Source organism: Nerophis lumbriciformis, linkage group LG09 (genome assembly GCF_033978685.3).
Source record: "Nerophis lumbriciformis linkage group LG09, RoL_Nlum_v2.1, whole genome shotgun sequence".
In the NCBI taxonomy this organism is placed as follows: domain Eukaryota; kingdom Metazoa; phylum Chordata; class Actinopteri; order Syngnathiformes; family Syngnathidae; genus Nerophis; species Nerophis lumbriciformis.
The window spans coordinates 42,993,065-43,010,000 of NC_084556.2; the positions used below are offsets into that span (position 1 = coordinate 42,993,065).

The 16,936-nt window shown below is 42.8% G+C and overlaps 1 protein-coding gene across 1 annotated transcript in view; it reads right to left on the reverse strand.

Annotated features, from left to right (window-relative positions):
• srrm3 (serine/arginine repetitive matrix 3) overlaps window positions 1–16,936 on the reverse strand; it is a 113,681-nt gene that overhangs the window by 96,623 nt on the left and 122 nt on the right. The window contains exon 1 of the mRNA XM_061963132.1: window positions 16,883–16,936. This exon is cut by the window's right edge and continues 122 nt beyond it. The gene's annotated coding sequence lies outside the window, so the exon portion shown is untranslated. The remainder of the gene's footprint in view (window positions 1–16,882) is intronic.

A 16,936-nucleotide genomic window follows, 5' to 3' on the forward strand; every position in this document is an offset into this window, starting at 1 on the left:
CAGAGTGTGACAGGGGGCATAAATACGGGGATGTCGTCAGGCCGAACAACAGAAAATGAATTAACTTAAATACTATGGACATGATTAGTGAAAGCAGGTGCGTGACTCAAAACGTGAAACAGGTGCGTGACGTGACAGGTGAAAACCAATGGTTGCTATGGTGACCAGACAAGGGAGTGAAAAGACAGAAACTAAACAAAACATGACTTAAAACAAAACATGATAATACAGACATGACAGAGCCCCTCCCTTCAGGACAGATACTAGATGTCCAAGAAAAAACTTAACAAAAGTCATGGGAGGGCGGGAGGGGGACATGGCGGTGGGTCGCCAGACCACGTGTCCCCGTATCCACCGGGGCAGAATTAGGTGGCGGCGGCGAGTGGAACGCCGCTGCAGCAGGCGAGGCGGGCGCCCAGGGAATGGCCACATTCGTGGCCGACTGGGAGGTGGGCGCACTTGGTGTGGCGGGCGACCAGGTAGCGGCCATATCCGTGGCCGACGAGGAGGCAGGCGCGTCGACAACTTGGCAGGCGTGGCAGCTCGGCGTGGCAAGTCAGGCGGCGAAGCTCGGCGTGGCGCGTCCGGCGGCGAAGCTCGGCGTGGCGCGTCCGGCGGCGAAGCTCGGCGTGGGTCTTGGTCTTGGTCTAGGCGTGGGTCTTGGTCTTGGTCTTGGTCTTGGCATGGCAGGTCTTGGTCTTGGCATGGCGGGTCTTGGTCTTGGCATGGCGGGTCTTGGTCTTGGCATGGCGGGTCTTGGTCTTGGCATGGCGGGTCTTGGTCTTGGTCTAGGTCTTGGCATGGCGGGTCTTGGTCTTGGTCTTGGTCTTGGCATGGCGGGTCTTGGTCTTGGCATGGCGGGTCTTGGTCTTGGCATGGCGGGTCTTGGTCTTGGCATGGCGGGTCTTGGTCTTGGCATGGCGGGTCTTGGTCTTGGCATGGCGGGTCTTGGTCTTGGTCTTGGCCTGGCGGCACTTGGCGTCGTGGAGCTGCGACTGGCGGCACTTGGCGTCGTGGAGCTGCGACTGGCGGCACTTGGCGTCGTGGAGCTGCGACTGGCGGCACTTGGCGTCGTGGAGCTGCGACTGGCGGCACTTGGCGTCGTGGAGCTGCGACTGGCGGCACTTGGCGTGGAGGGTCTTGGCGTGGAGGGTCTTGGTCTTGGACTTGTTGAGCTGGTACCGGAGCTTGGCGTCGTGGAGCTGGTACCGGAGCTTGGCGTCGTGGAGCTGGTACCGGAGCTTGGCGTCGTGGAGCTGGTACCGAAGCTTGGCGTCGTGGAGCTGGTAGCGGAGCTTGGCGAGGAACTTGGCGTGGTGGAGCTGGTGCTAGCCTTGGTGCAGGTGGAGGTGGCCTAGCTGGGGGTTGCGGCTTGGCAGGTCGGAAGACTGGTGAGGGCGGTCGTGCTGGAGGCTGTGGCTTGACGGGTCGGTAGACTGGTGAGGGCGGTCGTGCTGGAGGCTGTGGCTTGACGTGGTGATGCAGAGCCACCCCACCTACACAGCTCCCGACCCCAGCCCCCCCCTCAAGGGGCGGATACCAGACGCGCTCCCTGCGGTCTGGAACTCTCTGTAGGGGTGGGCGGGGGAGGGCAGAAATTTCCCCTTTATTTTGGCCACAATATTTTTCTTTATCCCCCACCTGGGGTTGTGTGGGCGGAAAAAAATAAAAAAAAATGTGACGGGGGCGGGACTTGAGTCTTGGGGGGCGGGGCATGAGTCTTGGGGGGCGGGGCATGAAATTGGGATGGCTGTGACTGACTAGACCTGAATTCTAAAAACTTATCTTGATAAAGTTTTGTTATGGACATGGAGTCTTTGGTTGGGAGCGGTTGAAAAAAAAGAGATTTGAGGAAAAAAAAATCTTGCTCTGTGATGTCATCCTCCGGTGATGGCGTGACGTCATCCTGGAGCAGCGGGGCTGGCAGCAGCCTGCTTCCGCCCGGAGGGGGAGGAGCTTGCGGGAGTGACGTGTCCTGACTGCTCGCGGAAGTCTTCCCAAACGTCCTCCGTCTTGGGCGACGTTTCCGCGGCTGGGGCGACGTGCCAACGTCGTGGGGCCACACGGAGTTCAATGGCACCATTTCTCCATTTGGCCCCCACATCTGGTCTCTGCGCTCCACGGAGGAGTAGCGTAGCGTTTCCTCCTCCATCGCGCGCAGGAGCTCCCACCTTCCTTCGTCCAATCTTGCGGGAGAACTTTTGTGCTGACGACATCTGTCATAACTAGGACTATGGTGTGGTTTGTTCTCCCGAGGTGCAAGTGAATTGGACTGGTCACGGCATGAAGGTAAATACATAATTTAATAATAACACTCAAACGAACAAAAGGCGCGCTCAAGGCGGATGTACAAACTTGACTAATGAAAACAAAAGACTTGCACGGGGGCAAAAAACTAATGGCGGGTCTTGGCGTCGTGAAGCTGGTACCGGAGCTTGGCGTCGTGGAGCTGGTACCGGAGCTTGGCGTCGTGGAGCTGGTACCGGAGCTTGGCGTCGTGGAGCTGGTACCGGAGCTTGGCGTCGTGGAGCTACTGGTGCAGGTGGAGGTGGTCTAGCTGGGGGTTGCGGCTTGGCATGGCGAAGCTGAGTCACCCCACCTGTACAGTTCCCAGCCCTAGCCCCCCCTCAAGGAGCGGATACCAGACGCGCTCCCCGCGGTCTGGAACCGTTTTTAGGTGTGGGTGGAGGGAGGTCAGGAGGGGGGCAGAATCCTCCCCACTAAATTGTCCAAAAAATATTTCTTTTTCCCCCACCTGGTGTTGTGTGGGCGGAAAAAAAGAAACATTTTGTGACGGGGGAGGGGCTTGAGTCTTGGGGGGCAAGGACTGTCCCGGTGAGCGGGTCTGTGAAAAAATGTTCTGAAAGTGTCTGATTCTGGCAAAAAAGTCCTTTGGTGGTGGCTGATAGACAAAGTTAACAGAATTTAAAAAAAAATCTTGGTCTCTGACGTCATCACCAGTGGGTGGGGTGACGTCATGACAAGGCGGCGGCGTGATGTCATCTGCGGGAAAACTTTTTTGCTGACGACATCTGTCAGGACTTGGACTGTGGCTTGGTTTGTTCTCCCGTGGTGCAAATGAACTGGACTGGTCACGGCATGAAGGTAAATACATAATTTAATAATAACACTCAAACGAACAAAAGGCGCGCTCAAGGCGGATGTACAAACTTGACTAATGAAAACAAAAGACTTGCACGGGGGCAAAAAACTATGAACAATTAAACAAAACACTAACTGTGGCATGAATCGAAACAAAACTTACTTGGCATGGACATGAAGTGCGCAGCGGAGGACAGAGTGTGACAGGGGGCATAAATACGGGGATGTCGTCAGGCCGAACAACAGAAAATGAATTAACTTAAATACTATGGACATGATTAGTGAAAGCAGGTGCGTGACTCAAAACGTGAAACAGGTGCGTGACGTGACAGGTGAAAACCAATGGTTGCTATGGTGACCAGACAAGGGAGTGAAAAGACAGAAACTAAACAAAACATGACTTAAAACAAAACATGATAATACAGACATGACACCCATGAGCCAAAAGGACCCTATAGGACTCCTTTTTCAGCTTGACAACGGGTTTTGGAATTACTGCCATAACAGGCACTAACCACCTCGCGGCCAGAGCTTGGTTCGACAATAGAGGTACGGAACATGGTCCACTTGAACTCAATGTCCAGCGCCTCTCTTCTGACATGCTCAAAGTTCTTCCTGAGGTGGGAATTGAAACACTCTCTGATGAGAGACTCTGTTAGATATTCCCAGCAGACCCTCACAATGTGTTTGGGCCTGCCAGATTTGACCGGTATCCTCCCCTACCATCGGAGCCAACTCACCACCAGGTGGTGATCGGTAGAAAGATCTGCCCCTCTCTTTACCAGAGTGTCCAAAACATGAAACCACAAATCCGATGACACAACCACAAAATTCATCATTGAACTGCGGCCTAAGGTGTCCTGGTGCCAAGTGCACATATGGACACCCTTTTGTTTGAAGTTGGTGTCCGTTATGGACAATCTGTGACATGCACAGAAGTCCAATGACAAAACACCACTCGAGTTCAGATCTGGGCGGTCGTTCCTCCAAATCACGCCTCTCCAGGTTTCGCTGTCACGGCCAATGTGATCAGTGAAGTCACCCAGCAGAACAAGGTGGTCACCTGGGGGAGCACAATTTCCAGTACTCTCTCGAGGGAGTCCAAAAAGGGTGGGTACTCTGAGCTGCTGTTTGGTGCGTAAGCGCAAATAACAGTCAGGACCCGTCCCCTCACCCAAAGGTGGAGAGAAAAAACTCTCATCTACTGGGTTAAACTCCAACATACTCTACCATAAATTGATTAACGTGGACCCCGACTTAAACTAGTTGAAAAATGTATTCGGGTGTTACCATTTAGTGGTCAATTGTACGGAATATGTACTGTACTGTGCAATCTACTAATAAAAGTTTCAATCAATCAATCAAGGCACTGAGCCGAGGGGCAACAAGAATTTCCGCCCCAGCTCGTCACCTCCCACTGCTTGCAACACCAGAGTGGAAGAGAGTCCAGCCCCTCTCGAAAGGAGCCCTTGCTGTGCGACAAAGTTAGATCCAGCCGGCTCACATAGCACACAGCACACCGCCTATGAGGTAGCAAGCGAATGCTTATTTTGGGTCCATGTTGCTCCTAATAGCAGATTCCTGTAGCAGAGCAACAGAGGTATGGGATGATATCAATTCTGTTTTGCTGTGCAACGAAATGGTGAAAGGTCTGCATCCTATTTTTAGCGGTATTGTTGCTCACATTCTCTCTTTTCCTGCTTGTGATCTTCTGTTGATCATTGCTCAATAAATAGAATTGTTCCCCGCAGTGCAGCTCAGCTCTGATGATGTTTTGGTTTGACTGTGTGAGAAACTGTCACTCACACACAGGATGGTTAAATGTTCATTCAGAGAAGATGCACACAAATATTCAGCATGGCTGAAGAGTGTTAACTGGGGATTATTAATACAGTTATTTTCTTGTCATTTGCACTGTTAATTATTTATTTGTTTTTAAAAAAAGACAAAGCAATAATCGACGGATCTCAGCCTATGTGGTCTATCATCACGAAAGCTTACACTGATGTAAACAATCACTAATGCCGAGCCCCACTTAATAAACATAACAATACCCCTCATCCGGTACCCCCTGTATTACATAGATTACCTAATCAATCATTGGAAAGTAAATAAATATTCAAAGTACTGATGAATTAGGAAACGTATCTTCTGAACATTCCAATAGTGTTGTAACACAATCTGGAGAATTAATGTATTTACACTGGGGCTGCAACAACTAATCGATTAAATTGATTAAAATCGATTATAAAAATAGTTAGCGATTAATTTAGTCATCGATTCGTTGGATCTATGCTATGCGCATGCGCAGAGGCAATTTATTATTATTTTTATTATCATTGTTATTATTATTTTATTTATTCTTTTTAATAAACCTTTATTTATAAACTGCAACATGTACAAACAGCTGAGAAACAATAATCAAAATAAGTATGGTGCCAGTATGCTGTTTTTTTCAATAAAATACTGGAAAGGATAGAAATGTAGCTTGTCTCTTTTATCCGATTATTAATCGATTAATCGAAGTAATAATCGACAGATTAATCGATTATTAAATTAATCGTTCGTTGCAGCCCTAATTTACACTAATGTTGGCTAGCAGCTATTAGGAGTGTGACAATATATCAATATAATGTGAAATGTAATCTTACAATAAGATAATCAAATCATTCTATATCATTTTAATGTTGTTTTTTTCTCACATTAAACTGTATTTTGCCCTTTGGTACATTGTGCAATATGTTGTTACATATCTAAAGATGTGGACTGCTGCATCAGCCATCTTGGATCAAAACGCAACACCAAATCTTGTGAAGCCTGCAAAAAAATACACCACAACATTCTGTAAGACAGGGATTCTTAACATTTTGTACCTCGGGACCTGGCTTTTAAACTACAGAGGGGCCCGGGGCCTACACAAATATTACCACTGAATTAACAATCTGAATCTGGATTTGAATCATATTAAATAGTACTACTTACAGTTTAACATCTTAACAACCATGTCAAATGATAATCACAAAGATGATTATCTATTTAACACATAAACCCTAGACTTAGGTCAGGCTGATTAGAAAAATAAATACTAATCAAATATATCGCATTAAGAACTCATAAATTACTGACCAAAAATAAATCTACATACAATGATATATAATAAAAAACTGAATCATTAATAACTATGTTTCTTAACTAAACTGTCAGTAAAAATGAAGTTCAAATTAAAATACAGCTTTACCATATTTGTAAGTGTCGTTGAAACTTACACTTAATATTTTTGTTTTAAGGGTTAATATTTTTTGTTGAAAATGATTATGGTTGTGAATTCATGTTACATTTTTTGTAAATAAGACATATTTTGTTTACTATAAAAAGGGCAATTTATTTCCTTTGTTACACCGCTATTCTCGCGAGGTTTTGGTTTACTATTAGAAGTTGCGAGACCTGCATTCGCCCAGACATGCAAAGAACTTTGAGCGAGCCATCAGCAGCAGCAAGAACATTTAGCTAGCTGAAGTTGAAAGTACTGCTGAAAGTCGAAGTTTGTTACACAGTATTAAAGCAGCGAGTGAAACCCAAGCAATCCCTATCACACCAAGCACTCCCTTTCAAGCTATAAACACAACCCAAGTCTTTCATGCTACAAGCCATGCGTTTGCTCCACACATTCAACAAACTCCTATCATACAAGCAAAGGCCACAAGTCAAACACTCAAAGCATCAAGTCCACCATTCATCCCTCAAGACACACAAGTTCAAATGGTTGTAACGCAACCACAGTCAAATTCGGATATAGTTAGCATACTAGCAGAAGCAATAAGTGCAAATCGACTTCCAACTCCAGAACCTGCATTGTTCACTGGAGACCCACTAAAGTTCAAAGACTGGCAGTTGTCATTCGAATCCTTAATTGAAAGAAAGAACATTCCCAAAAATGAGAAACTTTACTATCTCAGGAAGTATCTTGGTGGATCTGCAAAAAGAGCAGTAGAAGGATTTTTCCTATTAGGCACAGATGAAGCGTACGACTCAGCTTGGAAAGTGCTGGAAAAGCGTTTTGGAGATCTGTTCACCATAGGAAAATGCTTCAGAGACAAGCTTCATGGTTGGCCGAAAATAAGCTACAAAGATGGAAGTGAGTTAAGGGAATTTGCTGACTTTCTTGGAAGTTGTGAAGCTGTGATACCACACATAAAGGCATTAGAAGTTCTCAATGATTGTATGGAAATTCAGAGACTCTTGTTGAAACTTCCAGATTGGTTGACTACAAGATGGAACCGCACAGCCATGAAAATAAGACGAACAAATAATGGAGAGTATCCATCCTTCCGCACGTTTGTGGAGTTTGTGTCTATGGAAGCTGACTTAGCGTGCGATCCCATAGCCTCAATGCAAGCACTCAAAGGTTTGGACACAAGTAAACCCAAACATTCACGCAGTCAAGTCATTCAAGCAGAAGCGTTTACTACAAACTCAAGTCACTCAAAAAGCTCAGGTCACACATATACTGTAACCTGTCTCTTCTGCAAAAGGAATGGCCACACGCTTGATAAATGTTTCAAGTTCACGGAAAAAATGGTTCAAGATCTTATCAAGTTTGCACAGACAGAAAAGCTGTGTTTCGGATGTTTAAAGACTGGACATCATTCAAAGAAGTGCGATAAAAGGAGCACATGTGAGAAATGTCAAAGGAGACATCCTACATGTCTGCATGACGACAAGTTCATGGAACGTAAAAAGGCAACACCTGCAAAGAGTGAAGATAACTCTCAAGACAAAGTAGACACTAAAGTCACAATGGATGAAGACAAATCTACCGCAATCTCTAACAGGGTAACTCAAGACACCTCAAGCACATTGACATCCTCTATACTACCTGTCTGGGTCTCATCCACAAACCACCCAGAGAAAGAAGTTCTAGTGTATGCGCTTCTCGACTCACAGAGCGATACATCTTTCATCTTGGATGAAGTAGCTCAAGATCTCAACACAGATAAAAGCAAAGCCAGTCTGCGGCTATCTACTATGTCTGACAAGTCAACAGTTATACCATGTGAGAAGCTGGTAAACCTTCAAGTCAGAGGATATAAGTGGGGAAAGAAAATCATATTACCACCAGTCTTTACTAGAGAGTTTATCCCAGTTAACAGGTCACATATCCCGACGTCTGAAACCGCTTTGAGGTGGCCTCATCTGGAAAAGCTAGCAGATAAGTTACCACCAATGCTCGATTGTGAAGTTGGCCTTCTTATCGGCTATAACTGTCAACAAGCCCTTCTACGTGGTTTTTGATTGTTCTGCCCGTTTCCAGGAAACATCTCTCAACGATCATCTTCTGACTGGACCAGACCTCACCAACGCACTGGTCGGAGTGTTATGCCGCTTCAGAAAGGGTCCCATTGCCTTCATGTGTGACGTGGAGAGAATGTTCCATCAATTCTATGTTGTCAAGGAACATCAAGACTACCTGAGATTTCTCTGGTGGGACAAAGGTGATTTGAACTCCGAACCTTCAGTGTACAGGATGAAAGTGCACCTTTTCGGGGCAGCTTCCTCTCCCGGATGCTGTAACTTTGGACTCAAACATCTCGTATCTCAAAGTAAAGACAAGTTTAGCAAAGAGACTGTCAAGTTCATCCAAAGAGGTTTTTACGTTGATGATGGACTTACTAGTGTAACGTCAACAGCTGAAGCCATAAAGCTGGTTGAAGAATCAAGAGCACTTTGCAAGACAGGCAAACTCCATTTGCATAAGTTTGTGTCAAACAATAAAGAAGTGCTCGAAGCAATTCCCCAAGAAGAACAAGCTCAAGCCAAAGACCAAGACCTGGCTCTTGGAGAACCCCACGTTGAACGCGCACTCGGAGTACAATGGTGTATTGAAGCAGATGAATTCCAATTCAGAGTCCAAGTCAAAGACAAGAGGGGTGCTCTCGACAGTTGCATCAGTCTATGACCCCCTTGGGTTTGTCGCCCCATTCATACTGATTGGAAAGCAAATACTCCAAACGTTGTGCAAAGACAAAGTAAATTGGGACGACGATCTCCCAGACCACATTCTACCACGGTGGGAAGCATGGTTGAGAGACCTGCCCAAACTGGCAGCTCTGAAAATCCCACGAAGTTACTCACAAGACAGCAATGTTGTACAGTACGAGTTACATAACTTCTCAGACGCAAGCCTCGAAGGTTATGGCGCATGTTCATACCTCAGAGCAATAAGTAAAGAAGGAAAAATCAGTTGTTCACTAGTCATGGGTAAAGCGAGAGTTGCACCGACTAAACAAACCACCATACCAAGACTCGAACTATCATCAGCCGTGACTTCAGTCCGCAATGCAGATGTAATCAAGCGAGAACTGGAAATTGAAAATCTCAAGGAATATTATTGGTCAGATTCACAAGTCGTATTGGCATACATATCCAACGATGCAAAAAGATTCCACACATTCGTCGCCAATCGAATCCAACGAATAAGACAAAGCACAAGTCCTGAAAAATGGCAGCACGTCAGCTCAGAAAACAACCCTGCTGATCATGCCTCAAGAGGTTTAAGTGCAACTCAGCTGAAAGAATCAAACTGGTTAAAAGGCCCAGATTTCTTTTGGAAACAAGATATTCCAGTCAATAAGGAAATGGTGGGAGAGATCGAAGAAACGGATCCCGAACTCCGTAAAGGTCACACGCACACAACACAGTCAAAGGAAGCAAACCCAGTGCTAGAGCATTTACAGAAATTTTCCGATTGGTCAAGAGCAATAAAGGCCATCGCCAGACTCAAGAGATTCATCAAAGAATATAAAGGTATCCAACAAAGAACGAACAAAGTCACAGATCTTGAAGAGAGAAAGGATGCAGAAGTGTTCATCATCAAGCTAGTGCAAAGAGAAGCTTTCTCTGAGGAAATAAAGAAAATCCGATCTCAAAAAGAAAATTCTCTACACAAGCACAACAGACTAGTACAGTTGAATGCTTTCCTGGACAAGTCAGATGTTCTCAGGGTGGGAGGAAGATTATCCCAATCAGCCTTACATCATGATGTGAAACACCCCGCAATTCTTCCCAAAGAATCTCACGTGTCAGCCCTACTCGTCAAACATTACCATGAACGTGTACATCACCAAGGAAGAGGCATTACTACAAATGAATTGCGTGCAAATGGAATATGGATCTTAGGAAGTGGAAATGTTGTTTCATCGCACATCTACCGCTGTGTTAAGTGTAGAAATTACAGAAAAGCTGCAAATGTCCAACAGATGGCAGATTTGCCAGAAGTGAGAACAGAAACAGCGCCACCTTTTACCTACTGTGGCATCGACTGTTTCGGCCCATTCATAGTAAAGGATGGAAGAAAAGAAGTCAAAAGATATGGATTATTGTTCACATGCTTATGTTCGCGAGCTGTGCACATTGAAACACTCGATGACTTATCGACAGATGCTTTCATGAATGCCCTTCGAACTCTGATCGCCATAAGAGGTCCTTTCCGACAATTAAGGTGCGACCAAGGGACAAACTTTATGGGTGCTAGGAGAGAGTTTTCGGAGTTAATGAAAGACATGGATCAAGAACCACAAAGAGTCATTGGTTGCGAATTTGTGATGAACGTTCCATCAGCAAGCCACATGGGAGGTATCTGGGAACGCCAAATTCGAACAGTGCGAAGCATACTTACAGCAATGCTTGACAAGTCCTCAAACAGACTCGATACAACTAGTTTAAGAACACTACTTTACGAGACAATGGCAATCATCAACAGTAGACCCTTAAGTGTTGAATATCTAAATGATCCCACGGGTCCAGAACCACTAACTCCCAATCACATATTAACGATGAAATCTTCAGTTATTCTTCCCCCTCCAGGACAGTTTTGCAAGGATGATTTGTACTTGAACAAAAGATGGAAAAAGGTGCAATTTCTAGCAAATTAATTTTGGCAAAGATGGAGGCGAGAATATTTGTTGAATCTCCAACAGCAACAGAAATGGCAGAAAGTTTCAAGAAACCTGCAAGTAAATGATATTGTGATCATACAGGATGACAACGCTCCAAGATGTAAATGGAAACTAGCTCGAGTGATAGAAACTTTGGAAAGCCCAGACGGCAAAGTTCGAAAGGTGAAGTTGAAGACCAGTGAAACCACTTTTGACAAAAGGAAACCACTGACGGGACTGATATACCTAGAAAGACCTATTCACAAAGTCGTGACCCTACTTGAGACTGACTTACACAGTAAAACAGACTCTAACCAGGATACTTCTTAAAAAATCACATTGAGAGACGATGAGTGATTTTGGTGGGAGTGTAAGTGTTGTTGAAACTTACACTTAATATTTTTGTTTTAAGGGTTAATATTTTTTGTTGAAAATGATTATGGTTGTGAATTCATGTTACATTTTTTGTAAATAAGACATATTTTGTTTACTATAAAAAGGGCAATTTATTTCCTTTGTTACACCGCTATTCTCGCGAGGTTTTGGTTTACTATTAGAAGTTGCGAGACCTGCATTCGCCCAGACATGCAAAGAACTTTGAGCGAGCCATCAGCAGCAGCAAGAACATTTAGCTAGCTGAACAAGGTATTTGTCATATTGTGTCGAATTGTTCTGTATATTTATAAAGTACATTGGTTTAATTATTGTACGCTCATTTAGTATGCACAAGACTGAAATATTTGCTGCCCAAGAACCTCCGAAGTGGCAGGCGGCCACGAGGTAGCTATTTTGTTTAGCACTTTATTTGCCTGTGACTGATTTATGTCTAAAACATTGTATTTCATGTCTTGTCCTGTAGTTTTCACGGCATAAACCCAAGTAAAGAGCCCGTCTTTAAAAAGCCGTGCCTGTGTTGTCATTTCGGAGCCACAATATTAGTACAGAAGAATTAAAAAACAAAGGCGCTACAATATGCAAAATGAGTTGTAGATATGCAACATATAAGATATGAAATTTATTTTTGCTTTCTTTTCATTTCAATCATATTACAGTATCAACATGTCAAGATATTACCATTATTGAGGATCAAATATAATGCTTTGCATTGTGAAGTACCCTGAAATTTCTAGCACTGTTAGTACAAACTTTACAGTCCCATTTTAACAGGCCATTATGCTTGGTTAGCCTATTCACCACATTTAAATTAAATGAAAAAACCTCTGCTCCCACGCCTGTAGCTGTCTGATCCAGGCTTCATTTTTAAATGTGTAACAAAGTCATTTTTTGTTTTACAAAGTTGTTATCAGTGAAGAAGTGGGGCGTATACATGAGGTCATGAAAACCCAAAACTTCAAAATGACTGTCCGAACATCTGTTTTGTCAATTTCGAAACTTAAAAGATCACAACCAACACTGACATTAATAGTGTCTATCAACTGAGGTAAATTTATTTTGGAGGGAGGGACTTAATAATAATTGTATAGGCCGTTTATTAGAAGCAAGGTCAATATTTGAGAAATTATATTCTAAAGACAATATAGTAACTTTCATTTACTGCATTCTGTTTTGTGAATATGTTGCAAAATGCAAAGGATTTTGTGCAGTATCAATTGTTAGACACGCACAAAAGTACACCAGGATCACCTGATGAAACTCGACACTGATCCCATCCATTATTGATTATCTGGTTGACACGGTAGAAACGTGACACTCTCCCAATATTTTGAGTAATCAAGTCCCACCATCCAAATGGCTACATTTTTCTTTGTCACAGTTTATCTTCCCTTTCCTCTCTATCTTTGAATACCTAACGTATTTTACGTCCTTGCAACAACATTTAAATAGCTAAATGACCCAACAATAGAATTGAAGCACTATTCATCCATCCATCTATTTTTTTTCCGTTTATCCGAGGTCAAGTCGCGGGGGCAGCAGCCTAAGTATAGAATTACAGGCTTCCTTCTTCCCATCCACTTCGTCCGGGGGATCCCGGGGCATTCACAGGCCAGCTGGGAAACATAGTCTACCCAACCTGTCCTATGGTTTCCCCAAACTCTTCCCATGTATGAATTTTTGCCTCTGCCACCCCTGAAACTGTACACTGCTTGACCTGTCAATACATGTCGGCTGCCTCGGGAGTCCCATGAGCCAAACGTACCCGATAGGACTCTTTCTTCAGATTGACAGCATCCCTCACCGCTGGTGCGGGTTTTGGAATTACCGCCACGACAGGCATCGACCACCTTGCGGCCACAGCTCCGATCGGCCGCCTCAACAATAGAGGTGCAGAACATGGCGTACTCGGACTCAATATCCAGCGCCTCCATCGTGACATTTGTAGCATGTTTCTCTTGTATTTGATTTCCTGATGCAGCATTGATGTAATAGCAGCATTTTCAATTTGCAGCATTTCTCCTTTGCATTTGTTTAATGGTGTTTGTTTGTTTGTTTATGACCTGTTGGCCACTGTAAGATACTGTCCCGTGGTTAACTTATATGATATTAAATAAAATAATTTGTATTTTAGGAGTAGCCAAAATATCCATCATAAGCAGGTAAAACCATATAAATCAAGGTAGAAGTAATACAAGTAATATATATATATATATATATATATATATATATATATATATATATATATATATATATATATATATATATATATATATATATATATATATATTAGGGATGTCCGATAATGGCTTTTTGCCGATATCCGATATTCCGATATTGTCCATCTCTTTAATTACCGATACCGATATCAACCGATACCGATATCAACCGATATATGCAGTCGTGGAATTAACATATTATTATGCCTAATTTGGACAACCAGGCATCGTGAAGATAAGGTACTTTTTTTTAAAAAATAATAAAATAAGATAAATAAATTAAAAACATTTTTTTGAATAAAAAAGAAAGTAAAACAATATGAAAACAGTTACATAGAAACTAGTAATTAATGAAAATTAGTCAAATTAACTGTTAAAGGTTAGTACTATTACTGGACCAGCAGCACGCACAATCATGTGTGCTTACGGACTGTATCCCTTGCAGACTGTTTTGATATATATTGATATATAATGTAGGAACCAGAATATTGATAACAGAAAGAAACAACCCTTTTGTGTGAATGAGTGTAAATGGGGGAGGGAGGTTTTTTGGGTTGGTGCACTAATTGTAAGTGTATCTTGTGTTTTTTATGTTGATTTAATAAAAATAAAAAATTAAAAAATAAAAATACAAATAACCGATAATAATAAAAAACGATACCGATAATTTCCAATATTACATTTAACGCATTTATCGGCCACTAATATATATATATATATATATATATATATATATATATATATATATATATATATATATATATATATATATATATATATCCATCCATCCATCCATCCATTTTCTACCGCTTATTCCCTTCGGGGTCGCGGGGGGCACTGGAGCCTATCTCAGCTACAATCGGGTGGAAGGCGGGGTACACCCTGGACAAGTCGCCACCTCATCGCAGGGCCAACACAGATAGGCAGACAACATTCACACTCACATTCACACACTAGGGCCAATTTAGTGTTGCCAATCAACCTATCCCCAGGTGCATGTCTTTGGAAGTGGGAGGAAGCCGGAGTACCCGGAGGGAACCCACGCAGTCATGGGGAGAACATGCAAACTCCACACAGAAAGATCCTGAGCCCGGGATTGAACTCAGGACCTTCGTATTGTGAGGCAGATGCACTAACCCCTCCTCCACCGTGCTGCCTATATATATATATATATATATATTTATATATATATATATATATATATATATATATATATATATAATGAACCCGGAATAAGACATCATGGTTAATAAAGTAATAATAATAATTTTTCATGTAGTTATTGGCACATGATTAATCAATTCTTACAGTTCGTTAATATTAATTTAAAAGATTGCAAAACAATTCACACACATTTTGAACCGTCTCGTTTCTAATAAGGACAATTAATAGAATACATATGTTATAAGCAGGGCCGGCCCGTGGCATAGGCCGTATAGGCAAATGCTAAGGGCGCTGTCCATCAGGGGGCGCCACGCCAGTGCCACAAATGTTGGAGAAAAAAAAAAAAAAGTTGGTAAATAAATAAATAAATGGGTTGTACTTGTATAGCGCTTTTCTACCTTCAAGGTACTCAAAGCGCTTTGACACTACTTCCACATTTACCCATTCACACACACATTCACACACTGATGGAGGGAGCTGCCATGCAAGGCGCTAACCAGCACCCATCAGGAGCAAGGGTGAAGTGTCTTGCTCAGGACACAACGGACATGACGAGGTTGGTACTAGGTGGGGATTGAACCAGGGACCCTCGGGTCGCGCACGGCCATTCTTCCACTGCGCCATGCCGTACTATTATTTCTAAATACAAAAAATAATCCCACGTTAATTAAAATGCAAAGTAAAGCCTATATAATAGAAATATTATTTGTTACAATATTACGCCCCCCCCCCCCCCCCCCCCCCCCGCACGGTGCGCCCCCTCCCTTCCCGTATCATGACTCTTTTTGGACGTCACCACATCAAAAAATCAACACAAGATGTCAAAACGGCCAAAACTGTCAGGTGCCCAGGGAAGAAAAAAGAGAAAAGAAGAGGAGGAGAAACGAGAAAAAGACAGAGGTAGCAGGTAGGTAACGTTAGCCTACATGAAATTATTTGTCTGTTACAGAATGTGATAGTAGCTGGCTTTTTAGCATTAAGCTAATGTTACATGATTCGGCAATTGCTAATCAATAAATAGCTAGTTCTGTTTTAACGTCGGGTTAATATTGTGGAGGGGGCTAAATTGTTATGGAAAATAATAATGTAACGTTAGGTAATTACAGTACTCCCACCTTACATTCCTCAGGGACATTTGTATTAGATCTTTTAAGCAGGTTTTATTGCCTTCTGGTTAGCTAATGTTTGCCCTGCAGGTAATAGTCACTTTTCCACCCCTTTATATATTAGGTATAGTTGTAAGCCTAGTTGTTAAAGTGCACATCATTAATGTTAATTAAGCAATATGTATGTAAAAAATATTGTATTTCATATATTCATTTTTTATTTTTTGCATTCATTTATTTATTCATATTTTTTTTATCTTGTTAACTATTCTGATTGTTAATTTGCTTTCTTTAAGTAAAAAAAGGTCAAAGACAAAGCTATTCGGTTTCTTGTGAGTATATACACTTCACTGCCGATGTGGGGGGGCGCCACCTAAAATCTTGCCTAGGGCGCCAGATTGGTTAGGGCCGGGCCTGGTTATAAGCTTTAAGAAGTATTAAACATGATTGATAATTACATTTCATGAACTTGTTGGTGAAAAGCAGCTTATTGCTGGTCAAGCTAAATTATCAATATTTCATGTTACAAAGTAAAATAAAGCCTATATATTCCTATTGTACGTGTGTTTGCGAGATAAACACTTCCACAAAATGTTCATGCAGCGTTCATAAAAGCTGGAAGAAATAAAAATATGACCGATTGTCCCGGAGGCAGCAGATGATATAGAGATCACGACATAAACAGAAGAGATAAAGACATAAATAGAACATACAAAAGCGATACATATAATACAATATACTGTATAAGAGATGAATAGAGCGGGTCTGCACGACGAGCATGTCGCCTTTTGTTGACCGAAACGAACAACGGAGGATGCTAACGTAGATATGCTACGGTAGATACGCTATCGTAGACATGCTAACATGCTTCAACGTGCTTGTTCCCCAAACAGAGGAAAAAGAGTGAGTTGTTTTATATGTCAGCTATTATCAACTTGATCTTAATTCCTTTCAAATCTCCTACCTTTTCCCGGAGTCTTCAGCCCCGTAGGTGTCAAGCGTTCCCAGTTGATGTGTA